Below are 25,099 nucleotides of genomic sequence, written 5' to 3'. Positions count from 1 at the left end.
ATTGATTGGCCACAGAGTCCAGAACATGTCACTTGGAGAACATGACATGCAGAACTCAAACCATCTGAAAACACCTCCATGCGGCCTCACCACCAGAGGAGCGTCCACTGATTGGCATCAGCACCAGGACTGCAATCTCCTGCATCTGCCTACCCCCTCACTTCTCACTCCCATGTAAGAGTTTCGTTCTATCACCACTTAGCTTTAGTCTAAATCTTCCGTGGGAATCCACAGCAAAGAAATCAGCTTGCCCTCATGAAACCTCATGCATTCTTAGAGGGATACATTTTGTCTCCTGCAGTGCCCTCCCTTGTCCAAGCCTCTATCTGCAAACTGCCTACACATTCAGTCTGGTATGTTGCACAGACACTGGCGCATAGCTGGAACCATGGCATAGTTTCTTCGTGTTGCTGGCGCTCTCCTTTCCAACAACTACAGCTGCTGCATGCCTCGCTTCATTCCAGATGCAAACCCAGCCTTCCTTTACATCTTTAAGTTCATCTCTGCATAATTCTCCTCAACATTAGATTAATGAATGAAGTGTTTCCAAGGTACAGATATATACATGCTCCTTAATTACAGGAGTCAGGCTGAAGCAGGTCCCTTAAACACACACCTCCTGACTAAGCTCTAACCCTGCGCACCCAGCCCTCCCCATACACCCCTGGGTATCCCTGACACAGTCTGGAGCAACAGTGCTTCCCAGCAACAAGTGTTCCAATCTTCTCGATCGAAGTCATGTCTGCACTCTTCTCCAGTGCCATGCAGGCATCCTTCAGGTTAACCAATTTTCTGGGAGCTGGATTCATTGCTCGTGGCCCCCGTGGGATTGCTGTACTGCCAGCCACAGCTCAGTAATTGCAGCTGTCAGACAGGACTCGCACTGCTCTCAGCCCTACACACACCACAACATTCCAACAGCCGGAGAAATAAGGGATGTAAAAAACACCAAACAACCTGCAGCATGCATCTCACCTACCGAAATGAAGCCAAACCCTTCTTTGCACTGAGCCATCAGCACTGATTCACACCAGCAAGTGTCAAAAGTCACCCTGCAACGTTCCCACATTGAGAAATTCTCTGTACAGAAGCTTGCCCTACACCTGCAGCAGCCCTTCTTCCTCCCACAGATCAGCCCAGAAGTGCTGCAGATCACACCAAAATGCATGGGGCAGGGGTATGCCAACACAAAGGGCCACATCTAACAGCACAGCCTCCATACCTCCCCGAACCCACAATACTCTCTGGGTGTGAGATGTAAATCACCACCTGCTTAGCATTCACTAATCTCCCAGCACTCAGATTCCTACGAGGTAAACAGGGCATCAGTTTAAACTGAGATTTAGAGGATTAGTCTGCTCCCAAGTTTTAAAAGGCCACCAATGGCAAGCACACTCTCTGCTCCTGCAGTGCCTTGCTGCAGGCAGCAGCACGCTAGAGGGCAGCCAGTGCCAGACTGGGCTCCTGCTGCCTCCCAGCAGCCACCAGAGACCCTCTGCCAGAAAGCAGCAGGGGCTGCTGGCTCTGCTCCCCGTGGCCACCAGCTGAACACCAACCACAGCCATCTCTCATGAGAATGCCCACACTATCACATGCCGAGCTCCTTTGTGCTAGACAGGCAACTATAGATCCAGTCCAAACACTGGGAGATTTGTTTCATCTCATGTATTTATTTTCTTGACTTTGTATCACAATTTGTTATCAAAGGATCATTAAGGTCAGGAAAGACCTCTAAGAGCATCCAACCATCGCATCTACTAGATCATGTCCTTACACTACTAGGAAATGCACTCCCTTAAATCACTATCCCCACCGAAACTTCTCCCCATGAGGTTTCAACAACCTCCAGTGGGACTGATTTGCTACTACCATGACTTAATCAGATCCAGTATTTCAGACTGACCTCTTTCTGATGGCATTACATGAGGGAGCAGAACCCTGCCCCACAGCTCCCTGCAGTCACCTGGAGCCGCTCCCCATCCACCCATCTCTCAAACAGCAGCTGAGCCCAGTCCCACAGAGCCCAACCCCTGCAGCCAATGCTGCTCCAACCACTGTCTTTTTGGTGGACCAAATTCAGATCTGCTATAGACCAAGATGTGATGAACCAGTACCTAACAGAAAAAATTTGCTCTCAGACTTGAAAGGAACATAATTTAAAAGAAACAGCACAAAAAGAACCTTAACAGGATGATTTTCCTCTGTATTTTACAAGCCACTCTCCGCTCTTTCAGGGCCACCACGGTCCCAATTGCACACCTAAACAAGGGAGATCCAAGGTGTCTTTGTGTCTAAAGAATGAAGTAATTATCTGAGCAATTCCCTGTGAGCATTGGTCCTCTCTACAGCCACTATGCAATTAATGCCCTCCTGCTTTGTGTATTTTAAGAGCCCACTCTGTCTGTCTGCTTCTGAGTCAGCAGATTTTCATTGTGGGGAAGCCAGGGTTTGTTTCATAAGCATTTTGCCCATCTGTCCCTTAATTCTCCCCAAATCACAGCAAGACGACAGAGGTCATGCTCTGCTCTGTTACTAGAAAGTCAGCCCAGTGCTACAACACGGTTGGAAAGCACTCTCTGGGCACAGCAGCACATGAAGTCATCGTTTGAGGCACCTGCAGCAGCTTCAGTTCTTGGGCAGAATGAAATCTAACCCCTTCCAGAGCTATTTTAGCTCTGCTTGGACAGGGATTTCCACTCAGACACTTACGTATAGATTAGAAATGAAAAGAAAAAAAAACACACCGAGCCCATTTGAGTTAAATTGCATCCCCCCCGTTTTTAAACAATGCTCTCATGCCAAAACCTCTGCTGGGATTTTTGTTTTATTTTCCTATTCCAGTAATGCAGCAGTGTGTATTGATTGAGAAAGACTGGACAAGGCTAAGTAAGCAGGATGCAGGGGCAGCCAGGAAGAGCTGCAGAGAGAAGGGACTGTGCAAAAACACCACTTCATTACTGGAAGATCAGAGAGAGCCCATCTCCTCCCTTGCTTGAATGGCAAGCTTCCCATCAGTTTAAAGGGAGCTTGAACCATTTCTGACATAAGGAAGTCTAGGCAAGTCTAAATACAAAAGAAAAACCAGCCCATGTTATCTAGAGGATAACTTCTATTCCAAAGAATGTTACGCAGCATACACTTCATACACCTCACTGAAAAATGTGGCTGCACTCCAGGTACACTGAATCTCTTCAAGTTCCACACATTCAGTGTGGGTTTCCTGGAAGTCCCCCCAGCACCATCCATAGGGCAACAAAGAACCTCCCCAGCCCTGGGGTACACAGCACCCAAACCTCATTTCTGTAATGGTACAAACCACCAATCCTCTGCCTGGAACAGGACTATTTTATTATCTATAAGCCAGAAGAGAAAAAAAAAAAAAATAGTCCAGGGAAGGGATTAGTGTTAGAAATTAATTAAAACATAATGCCCAAACAAATGAGTTACATCCCAGTTTATTCACTGCATCCCAGAGGGAGAATATTCTTCTTATCAGAGCAGCTGAGAAAGTGAGGACAAGTCTAATAAAAAGGCAAGCTGGGCTTCCGAGAGTTGTTATTTTTAACTAATTCTCCCTTTTTGTTCCATGTTGTTTTAATTAAAGGGTTGGGATTGCATTAAGAGCCCAAGCTTGTAGTAGCATTAATCTGCAGTGCCCTGCAAAGCAGTGAGGGTTTGGCTGAAGTTGCCAAGCATGATATTTAAAGAGGCTGTTCTGGTGCACAGAGCAAAGCACAGCCAAGAGAGAAAAGCATCTCCTCAAAGCCAATATCTGTCATCTCCTTACCTGCCATTCCCCCCACTGCCACCGCACATTATGCACATTTTGCATTTCATGAAGTGCAAAGCGTTTGTTCCAAGATAAAGCAAGATTTCAATTTCAAAGGTCCTTGTAAGAAACACAGCACTCTCCACAAATGACAGAAGAGAATCTCAGAAAACATGCAGCTGAAATGGAAAGAGGGAAGAGAAAGGTAGCCACAGGCAGCAGCACCTAACCACAGTGATAGCAAAGTCAGAGCTGTTCAACACAGTCAGAGCCCATCTCCTTGACAGCACACTGAAGCTGCAGGAATCTGCCCCCAAAGCTCCCCAACATCTATATTGGAGATCATACAGCCATCTAGTAGATCAGATTAGCACCACCCAAACAAAAAACAAAAACCCCTTTCTTTGATTAAGTTGCTTACAGGGAATAACATAATTGTGAGGTAAAAGACAAAGCTTTGTCTGGGATAAGAACACAAAGAAGCGAGAGATTCATGATAAACTGTCACTTGGGTTTATTTCCATTTGCCCTTGGAGGTTCACATGCCCAAGATTTCCTCAGCTACCCCGAACACCACAAACCTACCAAACAGGAGAACATCTGCTGCAGTATCAGAACTCCCAGCGTTTGGAATTCAAGATGCACGAAGAGAGAACGAAGTCAGCGAGGTCTATTGCTTGGTAAGACAGCAAATGCTGAAGGTCACCATTCCCCATCATTATCAGGGAGGGCGGGAGTTTGAGCCTCCAGAACAGACAGTAAGGGCGTATAAATATATTTTTAGGGCACAGACCAACCACTAAATGATGGGGTCAGGACAACAACTTCCTCCAAGGACCGACCAGCCCATAGTTGATCTGTATCAAGACAACTGTCAGCTGGCTTCCAAGATGTAAAATTACTTCCATCTGCCTTCACCCGGACTGACAGCCAAGCTCCTGGCACAAGTACAGCCCCCACCCACAGGCAGCCCTCCCTTCCTTCCACAGCCCACCAGGCATTCCCCACTGGGGGTGCACATTCCGGTGCTGCCCTGCAGCCAGACTCAAGCAGCCTTGCCTCATTTTGTGCAGCACAGAAGAGCATGGGGCCAACAGGATCTTTCTTCCCATTAGGGGAACATGAGAGAACTGCTTCACTGCTTCCTCCCTAAGCATCACTGGGGAGACCAAGGGCTACCTAACCTTGCAGCAGAGCTGATGAGCACCAAGGAAGGGCCCAGGTGTTTCTCACTTAGGGACTGCTCCCAGGAGCTGCTTCCATCCCACCCCACCTGCTCCATCCCCTCAGAGAGTAAAGCTCTGTCCTTGAGAGCTTCTCCCCCAGCTGCAACACCTGGTGCTCACCAAGGACTCCTGCTGCATGTTCTGAAGCACTCAAGAACCAGAGCAGAATGAGAACAGGAGCTGTTCTGCACCAGAATGGCAGTCCTGGAAAGCAGGACATGATGTGAACAGGGCTGAATTATATGCTGATGTTCAACTTCACTGCTCCATAGCACTTCTCAGAAGATCAGATTAGAGTTAACATTTTGCAATTGAATTGTCTCAAAAAAAATAGTAAGAACCACATTCAACAGCTTGTCCTTTTAATAATAAAGTATTCACAACAAAGCAACTTTCCTACTCCATTTCCCAGACACATCACAGGCTGCCACATATAAAACAGTGGCATAACAGAGGGACAACACCACCTGAATGCATCAAATGCAGCTGCATGTAGTAGTGCTCAAGAACACAGTCCTTCAGCTGGTTTGTACATCATCCCTCTGCTGCTCCTCCCACAGCCAGTTCAGCAGTATTTGATCTACAGCAATCCCTGAAGGCAGTTATAACCCATTCAGTAAAGGCAAACATGCTCATCTTCAGCATGTGAACGTAAATAGGTTTGAAGAAGCACTAAGCCAAAACAGAACACACTTCTTCCAAAGATAGGCTGTAAGTGCTCTTCCATCACTTGGAAGACCTTCTCCTGGCCCTCCCTTCTTCCCCTCTTGGATGAGCTGAGGCAAAGGCAGCCTGGCCCAACACACAACATGGAGTCAGGAGCACAGCCACATCTGAGCCCACTGCCCTATCCCAGGAGCAACAAAGACCTCTAAACTGTGCTGCAGTAGGGCTGAAACAGCACAAGCAAGACAAAGCCCGCAGTAATCCTGCTTTTGCAGCTTGTTTTGTTACTCTGTGTGCCAAACGCTGTTGGAAAGATCTCTGACGTAGGTTCTAGGTCCATTTAACAATCCAACTAATCGTTGTATTTCATTTCTCAGGCTATTAGAATGTAATGGAGCTGTGGCTCCCTGAGCTTCTGGTGCCCAGCAAGAGCTGGTTTGTGCCAGCACAGCAAGCCCACCACCTCCACCAGCCAGGCCTCAAACCCAGCACATATCTCAGGAATGGGATCCCTGCCCTGCCCCTATAGCCCAGAAGGAACATTTGGCCACTTTTTTCATTTCCCATTACTCTCAAATAACAGAAAACCACTTAGATGAGATGTGTGTATGCATAAAACAAGCTAATTAATGGCCTCAGCCTGGATCAGTGAAATCAGCATGCCTCAAGCAGCGATGCAGCAGCTCCACATGCTGTGCTGCCAGATTTTCTCCTTCCAAGCAACCCTTAACCCCCAACCAGCAGTTAGCTTCCTGCTGAGGAGACCCTTCCAAAATCCAAGCTCTGGGAGGACTTGGTTCCAACCAGAATCACCCAGAGCACCTGCAGCAGGGCAGGAACCAGCACTGCACCTGCAGCAAGGAGATGAGCATCTGCTCCAACAGGCAGAAGGATGGGCAGGGCAGCACGGAGATGAGCTCCTCACTCCCACTCAGTGCCCATCCACTCTGCAGGCACAGAGCAAAGGCTCACCAGCCATCCATCCACCTGTGCTTCATACAGACACATAGTCCCAGAGGTCATCATCTTTAAATTCAATTACAAGTCTTCCAGCTGCGTGGAATATTTCTTCCAGACAAGATAAAACAATTGAGTTTTAAGTACTCATTTTTTGTTCACATGTTTAGATATGGGAGCAACACTTTGCTGTTCCTCCATCTCCTGCCCATATAACCCATCTCCGGAGGGTCACAAAGCACTGGGTCAGGGAGGGTGCATGGGGGCAGCAAAATCAAATGATGTGACAGTATTTTGGTGCTGCTGGGCTTTAGCCACATTCTTCGTTATCTACAGATGCATGGATCCAGTTTGTATCTGGTTATGGGTTTTTTTTTCTTCTAGAAAAGGTTTAAAGCAACAAAGAGAGCACAAAGGGAGAGGTGGGAGGACTGCAGCAGCACAGGGGAGATGAGGAACCTGGGCTCCTGCTTTTGATGCTTTGATGATCACGTCATTGCAATTACTATGTTGAGGGCTCTGCTGTGTCACTAGTAAATAAATCATCTAAGGGAATTAACTGTGAGGGGAGCTTGCACCACAAGTCACTGGAGGTAAAAATGATAAGAGAAGTCACAGCACTTCAGAGAGGAAAAATTCTAATGTACCAGGAAAACAGAGTAATGTATACTTGGAATCATTGCTCTAACAAACACAGAGCCTGGGTAGGTGCCTGAGCAGGGAGGATAATGGAGGCTGCTCCAGACACACAGCTTTGGGGAAATGAAGCCATCAATTAATCATGTGTACTCGACCGCAGACACAAAGAGGATGAAGAACCAGAGAGAATTTGTCTCCTATAGGGAAATGTCTGGCACTCAGCCTTCTGAAAAAGCCCCTTCTGATACTGAAGACACAATACAGTAATTATCTTCATTAAAAAAATAAAAATCTACATAATATATTGCCTCTTCCCCCCTTTCTCCTATCACAATAAATGAACTGACTCATAAACACAACTATTACACAGCATTTCATACCTGACTGTGTCTGAGTGATCCAAAGTAAAACACTATCCTAAAATACCTGAGATTGATCAGTTGATTCAAGCCCCCTGCCATGACTAATGCCTGTTTTATAGGAGAGCAGGCAAACCCACAATGGTTAAGCAACTTGGCCACAAGCAAGCCAGCACTGAGGGCAGGGCTCAGGCTGCCCCATAGACCTTTGGCCACTCTCGGCTCCGCAGCTTTACCTTCTCCTCTCCCTGACCCATCTGCTGTTCCCCAGCCTCAACCAGGTCTGATTTACTGCTGCCCTAAGAACCTCCATCCACCCTTGCTTCCACACACTTCCAGCCCACAGGCTCCAGAAATACTTTCTGCACATCTACTTTGCAATTCAGAACATCCTCAAACTCCTCCATCAGCTTTGTATTTGCCTATAATCCCCTCTGGATCCAACGTGTTTATACAGTATTACTTGCAAGATTTAACCCAAAGATGATTAATTGGGTTCTGTGATTTTTGGCTTCATTTTGATTTTCAAGGCAGTAACAGGAAGCCTGGACTTCACTATCTTATAGACCTTGCCTTGAATCAAAGCACTTATGAGTCTGATGGACTTATAGCCCTGAAGGAGACTCAAGGCTTTGTTCCACTTTTACCTACCCCTCACTTAAGCCCATCTAGCATCAGTGGGAGCACACATTCTGTGGTCATATTCATGATAACTGTATCATAGAATCATAGAATCATGTTTATTTCAGAACAAAACCCAGCTTGTTCCACATGCAACTACTTAAATCTCTGTCCTACAGCAGAAGAATGAGCTGTAGCAAGGCCAAAGTGACAGCACCCAGCACTGCAAGCAGCACAGCTCCTGGCTCTGCACCCACCTGGCACAGGGATGCAAAGGGTTTGTAAAACGCACACAACTGATGCAGTTTCCCTTAGTCCTCCCAGGGAAGGTGGCTTTGTATCTCAAAACCTGGCTCCTGCTCCACATGAAACCTTACACCTGGATGGAACCCAACCCACTTGAAGCTCCCTCTGGGCAAGAGCCACTGGCTAATGCCATCATCTTCCCTTCTAGAGTGGTGTTTAAAGGTGATCAAAGGTGCAGTGATATTAATTCCTCAAAGTGATGCAGCAGCAAAGAAGCAAGTCGTTCCACTCCCATGACCCTGTATAACAGAATGCTCCTAAAGAGTAATTTGTCAGAACAGTCAAGAAAACCTTCCCTGCAAAAAGCCTTACCATATTCAAAGTCAACATGTTAGTGAGCTGTACCCAACATGGCAATCTGAGGACATTTTTCATATCACAGTACAATTTCCCACCCCACTATAAGCAACATGAGAAGCTGCCCACCAACCCCACCAACACAAAGCCTGAGATGTGACCCAAAGCAATTCCATAGCAGCTCTGCAAGGTGGTTGCATTGCACAGGTCCACGCAGCACCACTGCATAACACAGCACTGCACAGCCCCCAGTCACAACTCAAGGACCAGCAGAGCAGGCACAGAGCAGCCCAGCTGCAAGATGCATTAGCAGCTCCCAGACCCTGGGAATGGCCTTGATCAGTATTCCCTGCAGGGACTACTTTTGCCGCAGAAAATGAGTTTATTATTTATAGTAGGAAATAAAGTGACTCTCTGCAGCTGAGAAAGCTATTTTCAGTTTTAGAGATGTCTTGATACAGTGTGTTATGCAAATGCCTTCTACACACACACACAGGATCACCACCATTAAAAGAACTCCCCAGTGTTTAGCCATAATGACAAACTTTTTCCATTAACTTCAACAGCATCAGGGTCTGAACTCTAAGTCCTCTATATGTATACAATGGGTGACAGCCAAGTCTGCTGTTTCTGCCCCAAGTTCTCATCAAAGCTCCGTGGGCCACACTACTTGCCTACATTCTGGTCTGTCAGCATGATTTGATCTGCAATCATTAATTCTTCCTGCAAACAGAGCCACTGGATGGCTGATGCTCTTAGATTTGCACTGCTGTATCATACATAAGCAAGAGACATGGCTGGCTACAAGTGACTGCACTTGTGTAGCACTTTGTGGAATAGTTTAGAAAACTGAGCACCTATTAAGTTCCACTGGACTTGATGTGAAGGTTTAAACTGTTCTTACAATTGAGAATGAGTCAAATAAGTAGACACCAAGCCACAGCGCCTTGCCAAGGCTGTATCACCTGCTGCCATTAGCTGTCAGTGAGATCTTAGGTCTTTCCACCAATTTAAGAAGCATTTTGCTCCTCCATCACTTAAGGCACAGCTTTGTTTAAGCATATCAACTCTCCTAAAGACTGCTTGGATCCTTTAGAAGTTAGCTTACGTACCACCCCTCCCTTTTGGAAGGATCAGGGAACCCAGGACAGCACACTGACCATGGGAACACACCGAGGGCCTCAGTTACTTAGAAATAAGTGATAGAGTGACTGTGGATTTCTAGACTGGACAGGACATTTTGCAGGAGAAGGAAAATTTCCCAAAGTATCATTCCCCAAGGAAAAAGGGACCTTAAAAATATCAGACAGACCATACTGATACTACTGCTGAAAAGAAATAAAGCAATGCAAAGCAGCACAGATACATTCAAGAGAGCCCCCAAACAAGGATCAAGTCAGGAACGTTAAAATCTGACCCCTCTTTAATGCAAACACTAATCACAGCCGGGCTAATAAAGACTTATAAACTGCAATCCAGGATCCTCACCTTATTTTAGTGTTGGGTGGCACAAAGCCTTAAGGCTCTATTTCAAACCACCCTTACTACAGGGAATTGTGACACAACATTTAATAATAAATAGCGATGGGAAAAAGTCAGATGACTTCACAACTCCCAGGCCAGCAAGTGCAAATTGGGCCAATGTCCCCAGTTCTGACCCAGAGAAAGGCACCCTCTGAAGTATATGGAAGCAGAAATCAACTGAAGAGAAAGAAAAACACAGTTAAAAAATCCACAGCTACTGGCAAAAGAATAGGAGGGAAAAGGACAGGGCATGGCTGCGGTAGAGGAAAAAGAGGAAATACTTCATTTTATTTTAAATGGAGAACATTAAAATACATACAGAATTACACACAACATTCTCCCCTGGGAAACTGAAGTTTGTGCCTGGTCTGCACACGAGGATAACACAGCTGTGACAGCGCAGGCCTGTAATTAGGTCTCTGTTGTGCCATCAACAAACACAGCCTTTATGAACATGCATCCCCAGAGATGTGAATCCCACGCATCCACAGCTGAGAGCTCATCCATCTCCCATTTACAACCTTACCGTCCTCTGCATTTCATTTTGGGTTTGATTATGAGATGCTCACAAGAATCTATTAAGTAGAATAAGGAATGAACGGCAGAGAAAACCAGCAGCAAGGGTTGTATCCATCTTTGCTAACAGCACTGCAATGCTCTGCTTCCCAGTGGGGCACACCAGGTGTCCCATCACTGCTTTGGGGGTCTTACAGTGTAATTTTGCATTGCTCTCACTGCAAGTCCAAGGAGTGGAATGATGCCACTGCTGAGAGTGCATGTGCTGCAGCAGTAGCATACAGCTTGTTTTCCACCAGCAACACAGGGAGGCAGAGGCTTCCCTGGGAGCACACTGTGCCTCCATGCAGTGCATTCCTGCTGCTATAAACTTCCCCTCCATGTAAACACACAGCTAGGCACAAAAACAACTATTTTTGTGTCTACGTATGTTTTGGCTCTTTCCTCTGAAGGGAGAGCCTAAAATGAGGAGGGAAAAGATGACTTAAAACCAAATACAAGAAAGCAATAGAAAAACCAAAGATACCAAGGGAGGAGGGCTGTGGATAAGCTGTATTCCAGCAGTGGAGCTCACAATAGCCAGTAGCATCCACAGGAGAAGGATGCATGCACCAAAGTAGTGTGGCCATAACCCACAGAAACACCACCAAACAACTTTTCTGCTTACTGCAAATAGCTCCTAGAATAATCCAGCAGAGACACAGAACAGTCTATCATATTTCTCCTCCTACAGAGCAGCAACATTGTTTTATTCAATGGCTGTTCATTGTTGAGCTGGAGCTGACTTAGATTTTCTGTAATAGAGCTCACAAGAGCACGCTGCTTGGCCAGATAGCTCCAAATTGTTTCAGATTTCACAAAGCATCTCTGATGATAGCACCTCAGCAGCATCCCCTGTAACAGCACCGACGTGCCCGGAAAGCCTCAAGATTTCATATTCCATTTAACACAACAGGACATTAAACGATCAGCTTTCAGAAACACAAGGAGACCAGAAGGCAGCCTCCTTACAATGCTGCTGTGTCATCACAGCTGCCTGCCCCAGTGGCTGGATAGACAAAAAATCCCACAGGCAGCCATGCAGTTATTCCTGCACACTGTGCAGCCCTGACATTGCCTGGTTTGTTGTTTTTCTTCCAGTATTTGAGTCTACAAAGATCTATTTGCCAAAAGAATACTGACATGATACGCATGTGATTGAAGCTATTCAGTCAAACCTTTAGAAAGACTGGCAGTGTTTATTTCATGCACGAGGTCTGCTTTTCCCCCTTTATTCGGGGATTAAGGCTTCTTCCTGCACATACAATTCTTACCTCTCCAAAGCAAAGATGTGAGAATATTGGATCTTTATCCAAGAAAGCTTTAAGTAACTCAGTACCTGAGCCCTCAGCCACTCGACACTTATGACATGAGCTCATTTCTATCTCAAATGAGAGCTGAGAAAAACTTTCTAGGCTAAAAACACCCAAATGAAAACATACGGCTTTGAGAACAGCAGCTCCTGAAGCAGCCAGCGCTGGACGCTGTAGGAGACAGAGCGTTGCTACAGCTTTCGTTTGGGACTTAATTTTGTGGGAAGCTTTCATCACCTTCACAGCAGCAAACGGGAAGGGCATTTAAGATGAGAAGCACAAATTTCACGGTGCACTAACACAGCAACACGGGGCTCACTGCAGCCTAAGCGTGACAAATCTCTCAAGTCTCTGGGCATTTGCACAGAGGTAAGAGTGCTTGTTGCTTCCCATTTAAATTACTCCCTAATGGTAATGATAATGGTTCATTAGCTAAGGAACAGAGCGCTTTGCTTTGGTACCGGCATCCGACATTCTGAACCCATAGGTAAAGTCACCAAACCCATTCCTAGCTTCATTCATCCAAACATGCCTTCACACCACCCCTCTCCTGCCAGAGCCCACTGCAGGTTAGGAGCTAATTCATGACAATTCATTCGGCTGCTGTAACTCAGGCAGCAGCAATTCCAGCTGTAACCCTCCTAAATGAATTCTTCAGAGACACCACCCCACCCTTGCAAAAAAGCTAATTAAGGATTCTTTAGCCTGCTCCCAGAAGATCACAAGGCAGATGCTGTCAGACAGGTTTGCTTTCTGTTATTACCAATTTCAGTAGCAATTTTTTTCCTCTCCTAATCCCATTTTGAATATCAGGTGCTCACCCAGACTTGTATTGAAATGAAATAAAGAGGATTACTGTAACCACCCAGGCAGCAGTGCTGCTTGAGATGGAGCCTGGAGGACGAGGCAATTAACTACACCAGGATTCATTGTTCTCCCCAAAATCTGGAGGACATATTCCTCCAAAACCCCTCATCAGCCCTCCAAATATTTGATCAAGTTCTACATTATATTCACAGTTCATTTCCCAAGGGAACGATGAGCATGCAGAACACATCCCACTGGGTAAATATTGGCACATTCCTGCCCAGCTCCATCAGTGTGGGTTCCACTCTCACAAGTAGAGCTCAAGGAACAGCTGGCTCTCACCTTGCTGCCCTGCTTTCACTTGGATCAGAGACACAGAATGACTGATTTTATCCTCTGCTTGCCAACATTGTTAAACCCTCACAGGGGATACAGTCATCCCACTCAATGATTATCCAAAAATGTTATTTAGAGAAAAAGGGTGGCTGTGACCATGCCAAGAGGTTCAAGCACTTAAAAAAAAAAAAAAAAAAAAAAAAGTAAAAAGCCCTTATGTGAAAGGACTAAGCTTTATATTAATGAAACCATGTTTGTGCTCTATTACTCCATTCTGAGTTCATTTACATCCACAGCAGACTTAACCACTTTGCAAGCAGAGATCCTGTACTGAACAGCACAAGAGGTTAAAGGTACCAGAGTGCGCAGAGCTTGCAGTTCAGTTACAGGCCAAAAAAGCAAGATACAACTCAGAGGATTCTCTGCAGAACTTCCTAACATACAGCAAATCCGTCAGACATGTACCTGTTTTCTCAGCTCTCTGCATTATCACTGGGGTGCACAGAGCCTCCATAGGACATGGCTGCTCATGTCCAGACCCCACAGGGCACAGTTCTGTGTCTCCATTCAAACCCAGCTACAGACTATTTTTAAACAATCTTTGCGTCTCTATTTTGTATGAAAACAAATACAATTCAATTTAACACGCACCTGTTAGGAACGCTGGGAGCGCAGTGGTTAGGAGCATCACCACCTCATTTTCAGAGGAGGTATTTCAGTAACAGTGATATTGCTTGCCTGTAATAACACTGAGAACTCATTGCACAGTGGTTGGCTTGAATGTAATTTTTGCTCCCATCTTGCCCCAGCTCTCCCCCTCAGGTACACATCACAGCTTCAGAGAAATTACTTGCTTGGAATAACTGCATGCTGAAGGGACAAACAAAACTTTCAAAACCTCCTATGTTTAAGAAGGGCATAAAGCACCACCAAAAATACCTGTGAACCTCCCTCCCACTTGAGTCACATACCATACCTTACGCATAAGGAAGATGTGGGATAATAAAACAGGATGCAGCACAATAAACTAAGCAAAAAAGTCACAAGAAAACAACTGATGTGCACATACATACACAACTACATGGACAAATGAATGGCTCAAACCCCAGGCCAGTCCCTAGGAGTCAGACACTAATGCTGAGAAACCACCTGAAGTCACATAAGTCTGCCCTTGTGGATCTCTATGGCACATCTGGTCCCAAGCACCATCTGCTCCAAAGCCTCGGATATTCTCCTGCTTGCTTTCAGCCACTGTTCTGGTGGCTGGCAGGGACTTCTCTCTGCAGAATTCCCTAACACGGAGCAAATCCGGATCAGGCAAACACCCATTTTCTCAACTTTCTGCACTATCACTCCTTATGGTGCACTGAGCAGCTCTCCCACGCTGATGCTTGCACCAAGGATTGCCGTTATGTTTCTTTGCAGTGCCCTTCTGAAGCCTTGCCTATAGGGAGTGAATGCCAGGGATGGACTGAAAAGAAAAGGCCCACCAGCCTGAGGCAATGGGCTGCTGCTAAAACTGCTCTTACATCTGTCTTGCCCCAGAGGCAGAGCACAAGCTACAGCCAGGTGCAGATTCATCTGTTCCAGACTTCTTTGCCAAACAACCTCCCCTCCTGCAAAGCCTTTCATTCTTTTCCAGTAGCATTAGATATCAGTGCTCTGGGAAGAGCAGCACCCGGCACCTTATCAGCCATCTCTTCCTGCACAGCGGGAGTTTCCACCTCCCCCAGGAGGCACTGCTGCCCCACAGCCTCCTCCCAGAGCTGGGAGAAGCCCAGGGAGGTGAAGATGTAGCACCCAGGCCAAGAGCTGGGAGAGGTGCCTGGATATTGCACAGATCTGCCCTCCTCTCCATCCCTCACTCAACCACACATTCCTGCATCTCCTCTCCCTCTGGAAGAAGCAAATAAAATATTTCCTGTGAGAAAGAAACCAGCAACTTCATTTTTGCCAATGTTTCATTTGTCATTTTACACTCATTGCATCTGACAGCTCTGCAGAGCACTGCTTTGCAGCCCAATGTCACGGACCTACGTGGATAAAATGAAGCTCCTACCCCTAATCCTGCTGGAGGCGTGGGGAGAAGCACACAGCCAGGCACACAGTGCTCTCCTGTCTTCCTCCCTACATGTGCTTATCTTGACACCAAGCAGTGAAGACACTCAGCAGCTCCAACAGTAAGCAATGCGTGCTGCTGTTGTATCAGATTAGCTGGCACAGGCCAGAACACCAAAGCACCAGGCAGGGACTCCAAGCAGTAACATTTAAGAGGATGGACTGCAGCTACAAAAGTTACCAAGCTTGTTAAAAATAAAGAGGAAAACATTAAATGTGATTATTCATGCCTCCAAGCAGAGGGTTGATCCTGGAACTACTGCTCTCTGCATCCCTGGCACATCTCCTCCAGCTTTCACAGTTCAGGTCTCAGCTGAGAGAACACATCACATCTCCCAGGCCTGTTTTCATGCTTCTAAGCAGGTTGCAAAGCAAAGGAGCAGTACAACGTCTTTGTTTGCTGAGACAAACAGCCACAACCTGCTCCCACGCTGCCTTCAGCAGGACCACACAGCACAGCGATGGGCTGGGAGCGCATTCAGGCTGATCCCACTTACCTGGAACTACCAGGCACAGCTTCCTAATGACAAATAGTCACTCAGTCTGTTCCCTGCAGCATTTCCATACTTGCCACTCACTGTGTTCATTTTATACTTAGCTTTTCTTCTGGCTGCTGCTCCCAGCACAGCCCCACCCCATTGCTTTTCTTAACCTTTTTACCCTATGTTTTATTTTAGCAGGACAAGACTCCAGAACAACACCAGCATGCAAAAACAACAACAATTACCACTTTGCAGAGGAAGCACCAGACAGACAGTCTGCCACAAAGCACAACCAGAGGAGACAGAGCTGGAGACAGCAACTGCTGGGCAAACTGGGAGCCTTATTCCTGGTGCCACCAAAATCCCATGCAGCCACGTTTTAGTCAAAAGCAAAAATGACACTGATGTGTTGGAATAAACATACCGTATCTCAGCTGCTGCCTGCTCCAGGCTTCATCCAAGCAATGTGGGAGAGATTGGGAGTCAACAACAAGAATAACAACCACAAAAAACCCAAACAAGAAACAAAACAGGGAAGGATTCCTCTGGCAGGAAGGAAAGAGGTGCAGCTTGCCCTAACAAGCAAATGACGCTGTGGCAGGGCGTAACTTCTGAAAGAGGAGATGTTAATGCACTGCTGAACACTGCTTCCACCAGGAATCAAAGCTGTATTGGGTTAACAAAAAAATACCACCATGACAGATTCAGGCTGAGAATGATAGGGTTAAAATTACATCAGCTCCCCAGTGTTGAACTGAAGGCACCACGTTAGCAGCCAAGCTCTGTCAAGTCAGAAAGCTCAGTAAACTGAAACAGGGTTAACTTACTTCAGCTGAATGGTTTTTACTACAAATTTCTTCAAATACCTTTGTTATGAGAGCTGTTTATTTAACAATAAATCAAGACATATCTTAAATGGCAGACAGCACAGCAGGACCCAGCAGGTTTCCTTCTCTCTGGTTTATTTTTTGTACTTTCCAACCTACCACAGACCCACCTCCCTCTTGGACTGAGAGAGGATAGTGAAGAAATTCCCATCCCTAAAGATGAACCAAACAAACACCTTCATACATTGCATGGCTTCCTATACAACAGTAGTAATAGACCAGTAGACATTAAGATTTAAAAGTTAAGCAACACTTGCAAGGGAGAAGTAGAGTCTTCCATCACTCAGTGATGCCAGCCCATACAAACACATCCCTCTTTCCTCCCCTCATCTGCTATCAGGTAGAGTTGAAAAAGCCTCTTCTCCTTGTGCCAACAATAATCAATTCCAAGTGACAAAGTAGAAAGCTCTGACATCAGACTTCTTATCAGGTTCTTGCTCCTGCCTATAGAACAGCTGTGTGCACTGAGCTTGCTGGCATCACCAGAATGTCTCAAGTTCACCAAGACCCATTTGCTTATTAGATTTCAACTTCCATTCACCTTCTGTTTCACAGAAAGCTGTTATTAGATGACTCCCCTGTTGTTGAGCAGAGACTCAAATGCAACCCTTATGGCAATTTACTTGTAAGCGCAATGACGGCTAAAATGTGGAAAGTGAGTTATGCTTTTTGCCAAGAGAGGCAGACTCACATGGTCACCATTAGGAAATACTGACAGATAAGCACATAACATTGCTCCGTGCCAGATAATACATCAGCCTCAAGGCTGCCAAACAGACACCTCTGGAGCTTCCTACTGACTCTCATACAAGCAAAGTCAGGTTGTGCTGTAGAAGTGATTAGGAAAGGTTTCTCCTCCAAGCTTTTTTCCCTGCACAAGATCACAGACATTTAAATCAAGAGCTGCAAATGCATTTCAGTGTAGAGACAACAGGAGTTGAAGAAATGTTCTGTTCATTACCTACATCAGAAGTTTTTATTTTGGAAGACCAAAGAAAACAATGGAGTCCAGAAGGTCCTACACAACACGTACACATCTCTTCTCCATTCCATTAACAAGCATGTTCACAATAAATGCCAGTTGTATTCCAATTGCTCCATCAGATTCTATGAACTCAAATACTGTTGATGTTGGGGGAAGGAAGAAGCATTTACAAACCACTGTTCTTCTTACAGTACAGATACTTACAGTAATGTTATACAACTAGTGTGGTAAAGGTTAGAAAGACTTGTACTGCAGCACATCCTTTGAGTTGCCATGCTTCACCCTCCTGCTCCATACATGGCTTTCACATGTGGTGCAGTCACTTTATTGAAAGTATTAGCAAAACATCAGTAATTCTGAGTTTGCTTCCAACCAGGTTCAGGCGTCATTCCCACAAAGAAAGATATTTCCTTTGTATTAGGCACAGGAGGAAAATCAGTGTCAGAGTTAAATATGTTCAAATTGCTGAATCTACAATCTGGAGGGGTTATTAGTTTGCTTTCTAAACTAGGAACATAAGTCTAGACTTAACAGAAAGAGCAAGGAGAGATTTGTCTTAGAACCAAAGGAAAGCAAGCAAGGAGAAAACCACCAAACGTTCATGCAATCACAGCCATCTCCATACATTAGGGACTCACTTTCGGAGCTGCTTCTCCAACTCCAGACACATTTTCCTCCACTACTGCCTTTGGGTACAGACAACGTGACAGACCACGTCATAGCCTGTAATCTTATTCTCTTTTAAAATCTTTTGAGATTTCAGATGTTTTACCTTTAGGAACTGCTTTCTTTATAGCTTTGATTCAGACCAAGCTTTCTTGCACAACAGCTACCGAACATGTACATCTGCTTTCCATAACAGCCAAGAGGGATTCTTGAGACTGATGCAGCAACCGCGCTCCTATAACCTATGCATTTAGCACAGCAATGCCTCGAGAGGTATTATGTCACATAAAATCCATCAATATGCTATGATCTCAGCCTGAGGCTACATTACAGATGGCAACTGCCTTTTGCACAATGCCCGGCCAGGACCAGAGCAATGACCCTGGCAAGATGCTCTCCTCTTCCTTCCAGCTTTCTAGGCTCCTTCCCCCAAGCTCAATCTGCTTCCTGCTCTAAAGAATCCCCATGTTCTTCTACCACGTTATCACCCTCCACCTCTCTGTTACCTGAGCCTTCAGCTAGCAAAGAGATGAGTAAATCAAGTACTACCATATGAAAGCACTCAGACTCTTTCCTCAGCAATAGACCATGCTGTGTTCTATGGGCCAGGGCAGGCTGAGTCAAATGAACACACTTTCCAAAACGTCCAATAATTATTATTACTTACAGACTTCCTTCTAAACAAGAGAAAAGAGTCTCTGCACCAAGAGCACTTGTCATATGTCTCCCTCTAATTCTCTCAGGGCTTCTTAAGCAAGATGGAAAAAGGATGCACAAGTTTTGTTTTTTTTTACTGATGCCCATTTAATCCACCCATTTAAAAACAATCAAAATACACCAAGAGATTGTTTGCTAATGACACTGGGCTTCATTTTAAGGGGAAAAAAGGAAAACCAACTGGATGATCATCTATGAATAAAGCTGGAACACATGGGAACTGTTATTTCAGTACAACCATGCAACTCTACAGTTCTGAAGCACACCAGTAGAGTATCTGAAGGAAATTTTGAAGTAAAACTCCAGGCAAAACCCTGACCTGAAGATTCCAATTACTTTCAAGAGGGTTACCAAGATTTCACCATGGACTTTGTCTCATCATTGGATTTTCATACAGGATCTTTCAAAACTGAGACACCATGAAAGTTTTCTCTTTCTTGGAATGTCTGTGGGGATGCAATAATTTCCCTGCTCTACAGATCATACAAAAAAAGTATCTTATTTTTTGCTTTGTTTCTGCTTTAAAGAACAGGGGAGTTGTTAGTAGTGCAATGCAAGGTAAGTTTGCTTCTTTCTAAAGCCATTTCTCCTGCATCGGGACCTGAAAAAAAATAAAGGATTAATTGCATGAAAGACATTCATCTATGGGGAGATCAACCAACCCATGGAATTCTCTTTCAAAGCAATTAAGCACAACTCAAACATTAGCATGAGAAAAGCTGTAGGGCTGCACGTTTTGTACATATTAGAAAGGGTTTGGTGTACCCATGTGCATCTACAAAGGCAGGGCTGCAAAACAGCATGGGCAGGCTGTGACAATTTGAACTGATGACTGCCAATCAATACCAGTTTACTGAGCACATGCACACCCTTCAGACCAACTGAGCAGTGGCTGAAAGGATTCTCCTGGCACGGTACCCAGACCACATCTCCAGCCACACCCAGCACTTACAGGATGCTGAGAATCCAGCTCCAAACTGGAGGTACATGCAGTGACCAGCACCAACAGAGGAACAGAAGGACTTCGGTGCCACAGTTTTATGTATATGAAGTTTTGGCATCTTTTGAGCAACCACTTCTGTAATGGTTTGGTAAACTGACCAACAACTCACAAGTTTCCTGCCACAGAACCGCTGCTTCTTCTGCATCTCTCTTTGTGCTGAAATCCCCTTCCTTGGCACTGAAGTTTTGACAGCTGCTGTAAAGCTGAAACTCATCTGCTCTAATTTCAGATGACCTACAAAGAGTTTATTCTCTAAACAAAGAAGCCATCACAACAGCAAATCCTTCCCCAACTTTGCAGAAGATATCTCTGTAGGCAGGCTAAGCAAAACCAGAGGGCTAACTGAAATCACAGCTTGCATGTTTACTATGTGCAGTCTATGTCCTCCAGAAATCACAGCAGTTCTGAAGAACCCATATTTTGGCGGTTTGCTGTGTTGCTTTAAAAAGCAAAAGAAAACAAAACCCTGCTTTCTGTAACCGTCTTGTGGTTCAGCGCTATAGGTTATCAGTTGCTGAAAGCACTGATGCATTATGACTGAGTGCAAGAGGAAGACTTGATGCTTTCAAGTGGCTGCAACCAAACAACAGGTTTGCCAATGGCTTTTCATTGTTTTGTTGGATACAAATTGCTTAGTCTGCTTAGAAAATAAACATACATGCTCTAAGCCAGCCAAGGAATTGTCATACAACACTAATGGTGAGGTCTATGAGATTAAGGCCATAGATCATTTACCAATAATGCCCAGCAACCTACTTACCGTGCTAAGCTCTAGACTTAATATTCTCAGCATAGTTTTAAGTATGGACCATTCTTTCAGTGTATGGTACATTGCTGGTTTATCTGATGCCCAACTGCAAACACAGAGGTGCAAGGCCTCAGTCTCCCATCAAGCAGCCATTCCTGCCACTATATGGTGAGCTAAACCTTGATCTTCCTTTATCTAACTTCTAGTTAGGCTGCATAACACTACACCTAAATAAGAGATTGCTATTAAAGCTGGGCACAAACTGTTTCACCTGACAGTCAGTGCATGCAGCTCACTGAACCCCATAATACCCCACCCATGGCAGGAGGTTGGAACTAAATGATTCCTATGATTCTGTGAATCCAGCATTTTATGCTACTCAGCTGGTCATGGCACCAAGACCCAGACCCAGGTACACAGGGTGCTAAGCCAGAGCTGCCTTACTCTGCCCCAGACTGTGTGGCAGCACACCCAGAGCTAAAAACAAGGTTTCCCAAACACATTTCCCAGTTAACCACAACTCCCCAGTCCCTTTTGCTGCTCATTACATTCACGTAGCTGTTGCAACACAGCATCCAAGAGAAGGGCAGAAAGCAAACAAAACACAATGCAGCCAATTTGTATGGAAAATCAATTTAGTTCAGACATCTCATTAACCTCTTAACCTGTTCATCTCCTAGCTTCAGTTTATACCACCACTTGCTTGCAAATACATCTGACTCGTTGGCCCGCTATCCCCATTGGAAGATGGAGCAGACACAGACAGTCTTCAGATTGCAGAGGACTGCATTCACCCACTTCCTTGCACTCCCTTCCATCCTCCCTATCCTTCAAGATACACTAAGGAATACAGTGAGAAAATAGGATAGTGGATACAAGATCCTTGAAAATTACACAAGCCCTGCAGTGGGCCTCCCTTCACTCCCCTCTGCTGCTTTAATTATCAGAAACTAAGGGCAGACTTGCAGGTGTGGATGGGCATCAGGAAAATAAGTTACAGAATGTGTCATAGAACAAACCTACAAAGAGCAGCTTTTAGAGATGAGGCGCATTCACCACTCTTACTGCACAGAACAAGGCAGCAATTTCACTTCACCAGCCAGAAAATAACCCAGCTGCAGTGAGCACAAAGCCAACATCCCCAGCAAATCACAGAGAAGTGCTCACCTGCACATTAGACCTCAGGAATTCATTTATCTTGCCGTGTTTTCAAATTTATGGCATTCCAGGGCTTAATGGATTGAAAGGTTTCTGTACAATTGCTGCCTTTTGACTATGATGACATTATATATATCTAATGGACTGAAGTGCACTTTTGTAGTAAGTTTTTTTTTATGACATGTTCCATACATCAGAAGCAAACTAAGTTGATCAAGTCTGGCACAGGTGCACCCATGAAAGTCCAAGGAAATCAGCAAGACAAGTCTTGGCATAAAACAGACCAACCACTGAAGCCTATTCAGTTGCAGGGAATATAAATCTTGAAGGCAAGCATTGCTAACTCCTGCAGGATAAGCTTTTCTTTAAGAAAAGGGCAGCATAACTCAAGAAAGAGAGAACACAGATGAGAAGAGGCAAAAATCTCCTGGATGCCTTCATTCCATCTCTGCGTGAACCAGGCACAAGCACAGCACTGCAGCCCTCCCCAGGAGGCAGAATAGATCTCTAGCTGCTCCAAGGTCTTACCTGTTACAGTCAGGTGAAAACTCATTAAAGGTTGGGCTACATCACAGTTGAGAGTCCCGCAAAAGTTACATCTGCTCTTTGCTTATAGGGTGGTGCCCTGGAAAAAGTCAAGAGGTCCTGCAGATGAAAGCCATCTGTAGGTCAGCACAGACACACAAACCCATCCAAATGGGCATGAGACCCAACCAGTATGATGCAGGAGCTGCAGATGGGACACCTTCAGACACAAGCTCCTCTTCTGACTTCCCTCTATGTCTCATCCAGTTCCAACAGGGGCACTGACTTTTCCCCCTTTAAGAATAAGACATTTGATATGCTTCCAGCTACATTCAACACAGCTGTAGAGCACCTCATCCCACATATGAAGAAAAGGGAGCAGTATGGTCAAAATTAAAGCCTTAAGTTATTTCACATCATTAATAGTGGAGTTAGGAAGCCCAGTTTACAAGCACAGTGTGTTATATAAACAGACCCAAGGCACTGCAGAGGCCACCAGTAATCTCCTCCTGACCATGTAGCAGCTTCTAAATGAAGATGATTTCATCACAGTTTAAACCTCTTCATGGGCAATTGGAGTCAAATTGAATCAAGGCTGCTGCACTTTCCACAGAGAAAAAAGGAAGATTTGCTCAAGTAGGAAGCTCTGGACTTTAAAACTCTCTCTGGAGGAGGGGGATGGGGGGTGGAGACTGATGAGTAGGGCGACAACACATGTCAGGAGGGCTTCTGTGCTGAGAACCTGCAACGAGGGCTGGAGGAAGAGCGAGGCAAGAGGAAGCGCATCAAGAACAATACAGGGAAAGGGGCTATTCTAGGAGAGGGCAGGAAGCAGGGCAAGCCAGGAAGGCAGCCACGGGTAACACAAGCAGAGGAAGCCAACGGCAGGAACGTATTTCTGTCCAAACGTGCCCTCACACAGGCTGACGAGCCATGTGCCGGGCATAAACACAGGGCTGCAACTCCTTTCTTTTAAAAGGAAGGGCAGGCACGGGGCAATGCAGAATGACAGCTCAGCGTGTCCCATCCCGCTCCGCAGACTGTAAGTTAGCGTGGGAATATTTCTCAGACCACAAGTGAACAAACGGAGCTCATTGTCTGGCAGCGAGTAAATATTTGCTAGCAGCAAAGCCGAGAGTGAAATTACGGCAGCGACGCTAAATTTTTCATCATTCTCGGTAAGGAACCCAATGCTACCGTGCCCATCCAGATGTGCATCCCGTGACCCATCACTCCACCGGGATCCAGCGCTCCATGTAACGCCGAACTCAGGCTGCGGGAGGAACCGCCGGGCAGCGATATCTCCCCGCACCTCTTGCCCCGCTCCGGCCGGGCGTGGCAGTGGAGCAGCCCCACGCACGGGGATCCGCAGCCCCGCGGGGGCACCGCTCTGCACCGCACCCCGTGCAGCCGCCGCCCCAGCTCCCCGCTCCGAGGGGCTCCAAGGGGCATCCACCACCCCGCTCGCCGTCCTCCCTTACCTTGGCTCCGGCGGGGCTCAGCGTTCGGGGGCGGCCGGAGGAGCCCAGCCCGGCCCCGCCGCTCCCCTCGCATCCACAGCCGGGCCGCCCTCCCTGCGGCGACTGCTACGGGGGCCGGGCTTAGTGCCGAGCCCTCCGCCCCCGCCGCGGGGTGGGTGGGTGTTGGAGGGGGCCGGATCCGGCACGGAGCCGCAGCCGATGCTCAGGGCATGCTTACGGCCCCGCCCGCACTGAGCCCCGCAGCCCCCAGGCACGGCCCCGCTTCCAGCCCCTAGGGGTCACCCCTCGCCCCTCCGCCGTACCCCCTTTCCAGTAGACGTGCCACCTCTTGGCTGCACGGCTTTCTAAAGGACAATGGGATTTGCCTAAATCCAGCCGTATCGGTTCAGAAGGGCCCTTTGTCATCCTGGCGGTGCGAGACAATGAGACGTGCCACACTGTGCTGGTGATACAGCTTCTCATCGCCCAATGGAAATTTGCTGCCCAAGGTGCAGTAGTGATAGCAGCCTGGATGCTGTCTGGGGGTTGTCAGATAACACGTAGGGCTGGATAATAGACCAGAAAGCAGACTTCATCCTGGAAAGGAGCAGCACCACAGCAAGGTCTATGATTTTAAGTCCCACCTATTCCACAAAGGAAACCATTGCAACTAAAGTGTAGCATTTTTTGGTGAATCAACACCAATATTTGATCACAAAGAACATGCAACTGTTTTTCCAGAAACTCACAGAATGACTGCGAGTTCAGAGACAAAATTAAGAGGACCTCACGATGCTCATAGGAAAATCTGGCCATTTTCACCTTAAAATTCACCATTAGTATGAAACAACAGTGATTAGTCCCAGCTTCCCACTGGTCACACTTACAGACTGCAGTACCCAACTACTTGGTGCCTCACTAAAGCAGAGGAAGAAACACAGCTTATGTGGCTTACAGGTTTGGCATATATTCCCA

The 25,099-nt window shown here is 46.2% G+C and overlaps 1 protein-coding gene across 3 annotated transcripts in view; it reads right to left on the bottom strand.

Annotated features, from left to right (window-relative positions):
- The window catches only part of FRMD4B (FERM domain containing 4B), a 99,563-nt gene extending 75,318 nt beyond the window's left edge, over nucleotides 1-24,245 (bottom strand). The window contains exon 1 of one of the 3 annotated variants that reach the window (XM_085516233.1): nucleotides 24,146-24,245. The gene's annotated coding sequence lies outside the window, so the exon portion shown is untranslated. Of the gene's footprint in view, nucleotides 1-16,399; nucleotides 16,480-22,667; nucleotides 23,932-24,145 lie in introns of those variants that run through there. The other 2 variants (XM_085516232.1, XM_085516230.1) reach the window with 2 other exon arrangements.
- Between the last annotated feature and the right edge of the window lie 854 nt (nucleotides 24,246-25,099).

Source organism: Coturnix japonica, chromosome 15 (genome assembly GCF_054131305.1).
Source record: "Coturnix japonica strain WE chromosome 15, WE-NBRP24, whole genome shotgun sequence".
Classification (NCBI taxonomy): domain Eukaryota; kingdom Metazoa; phylum Chordata; class Aves; order Galliformes; family Phasianidae; genus Coturnix; species Coturnix japonica.
This window is presented reverse-complemented; position numbering and strand designations above follow the sequence as displayed.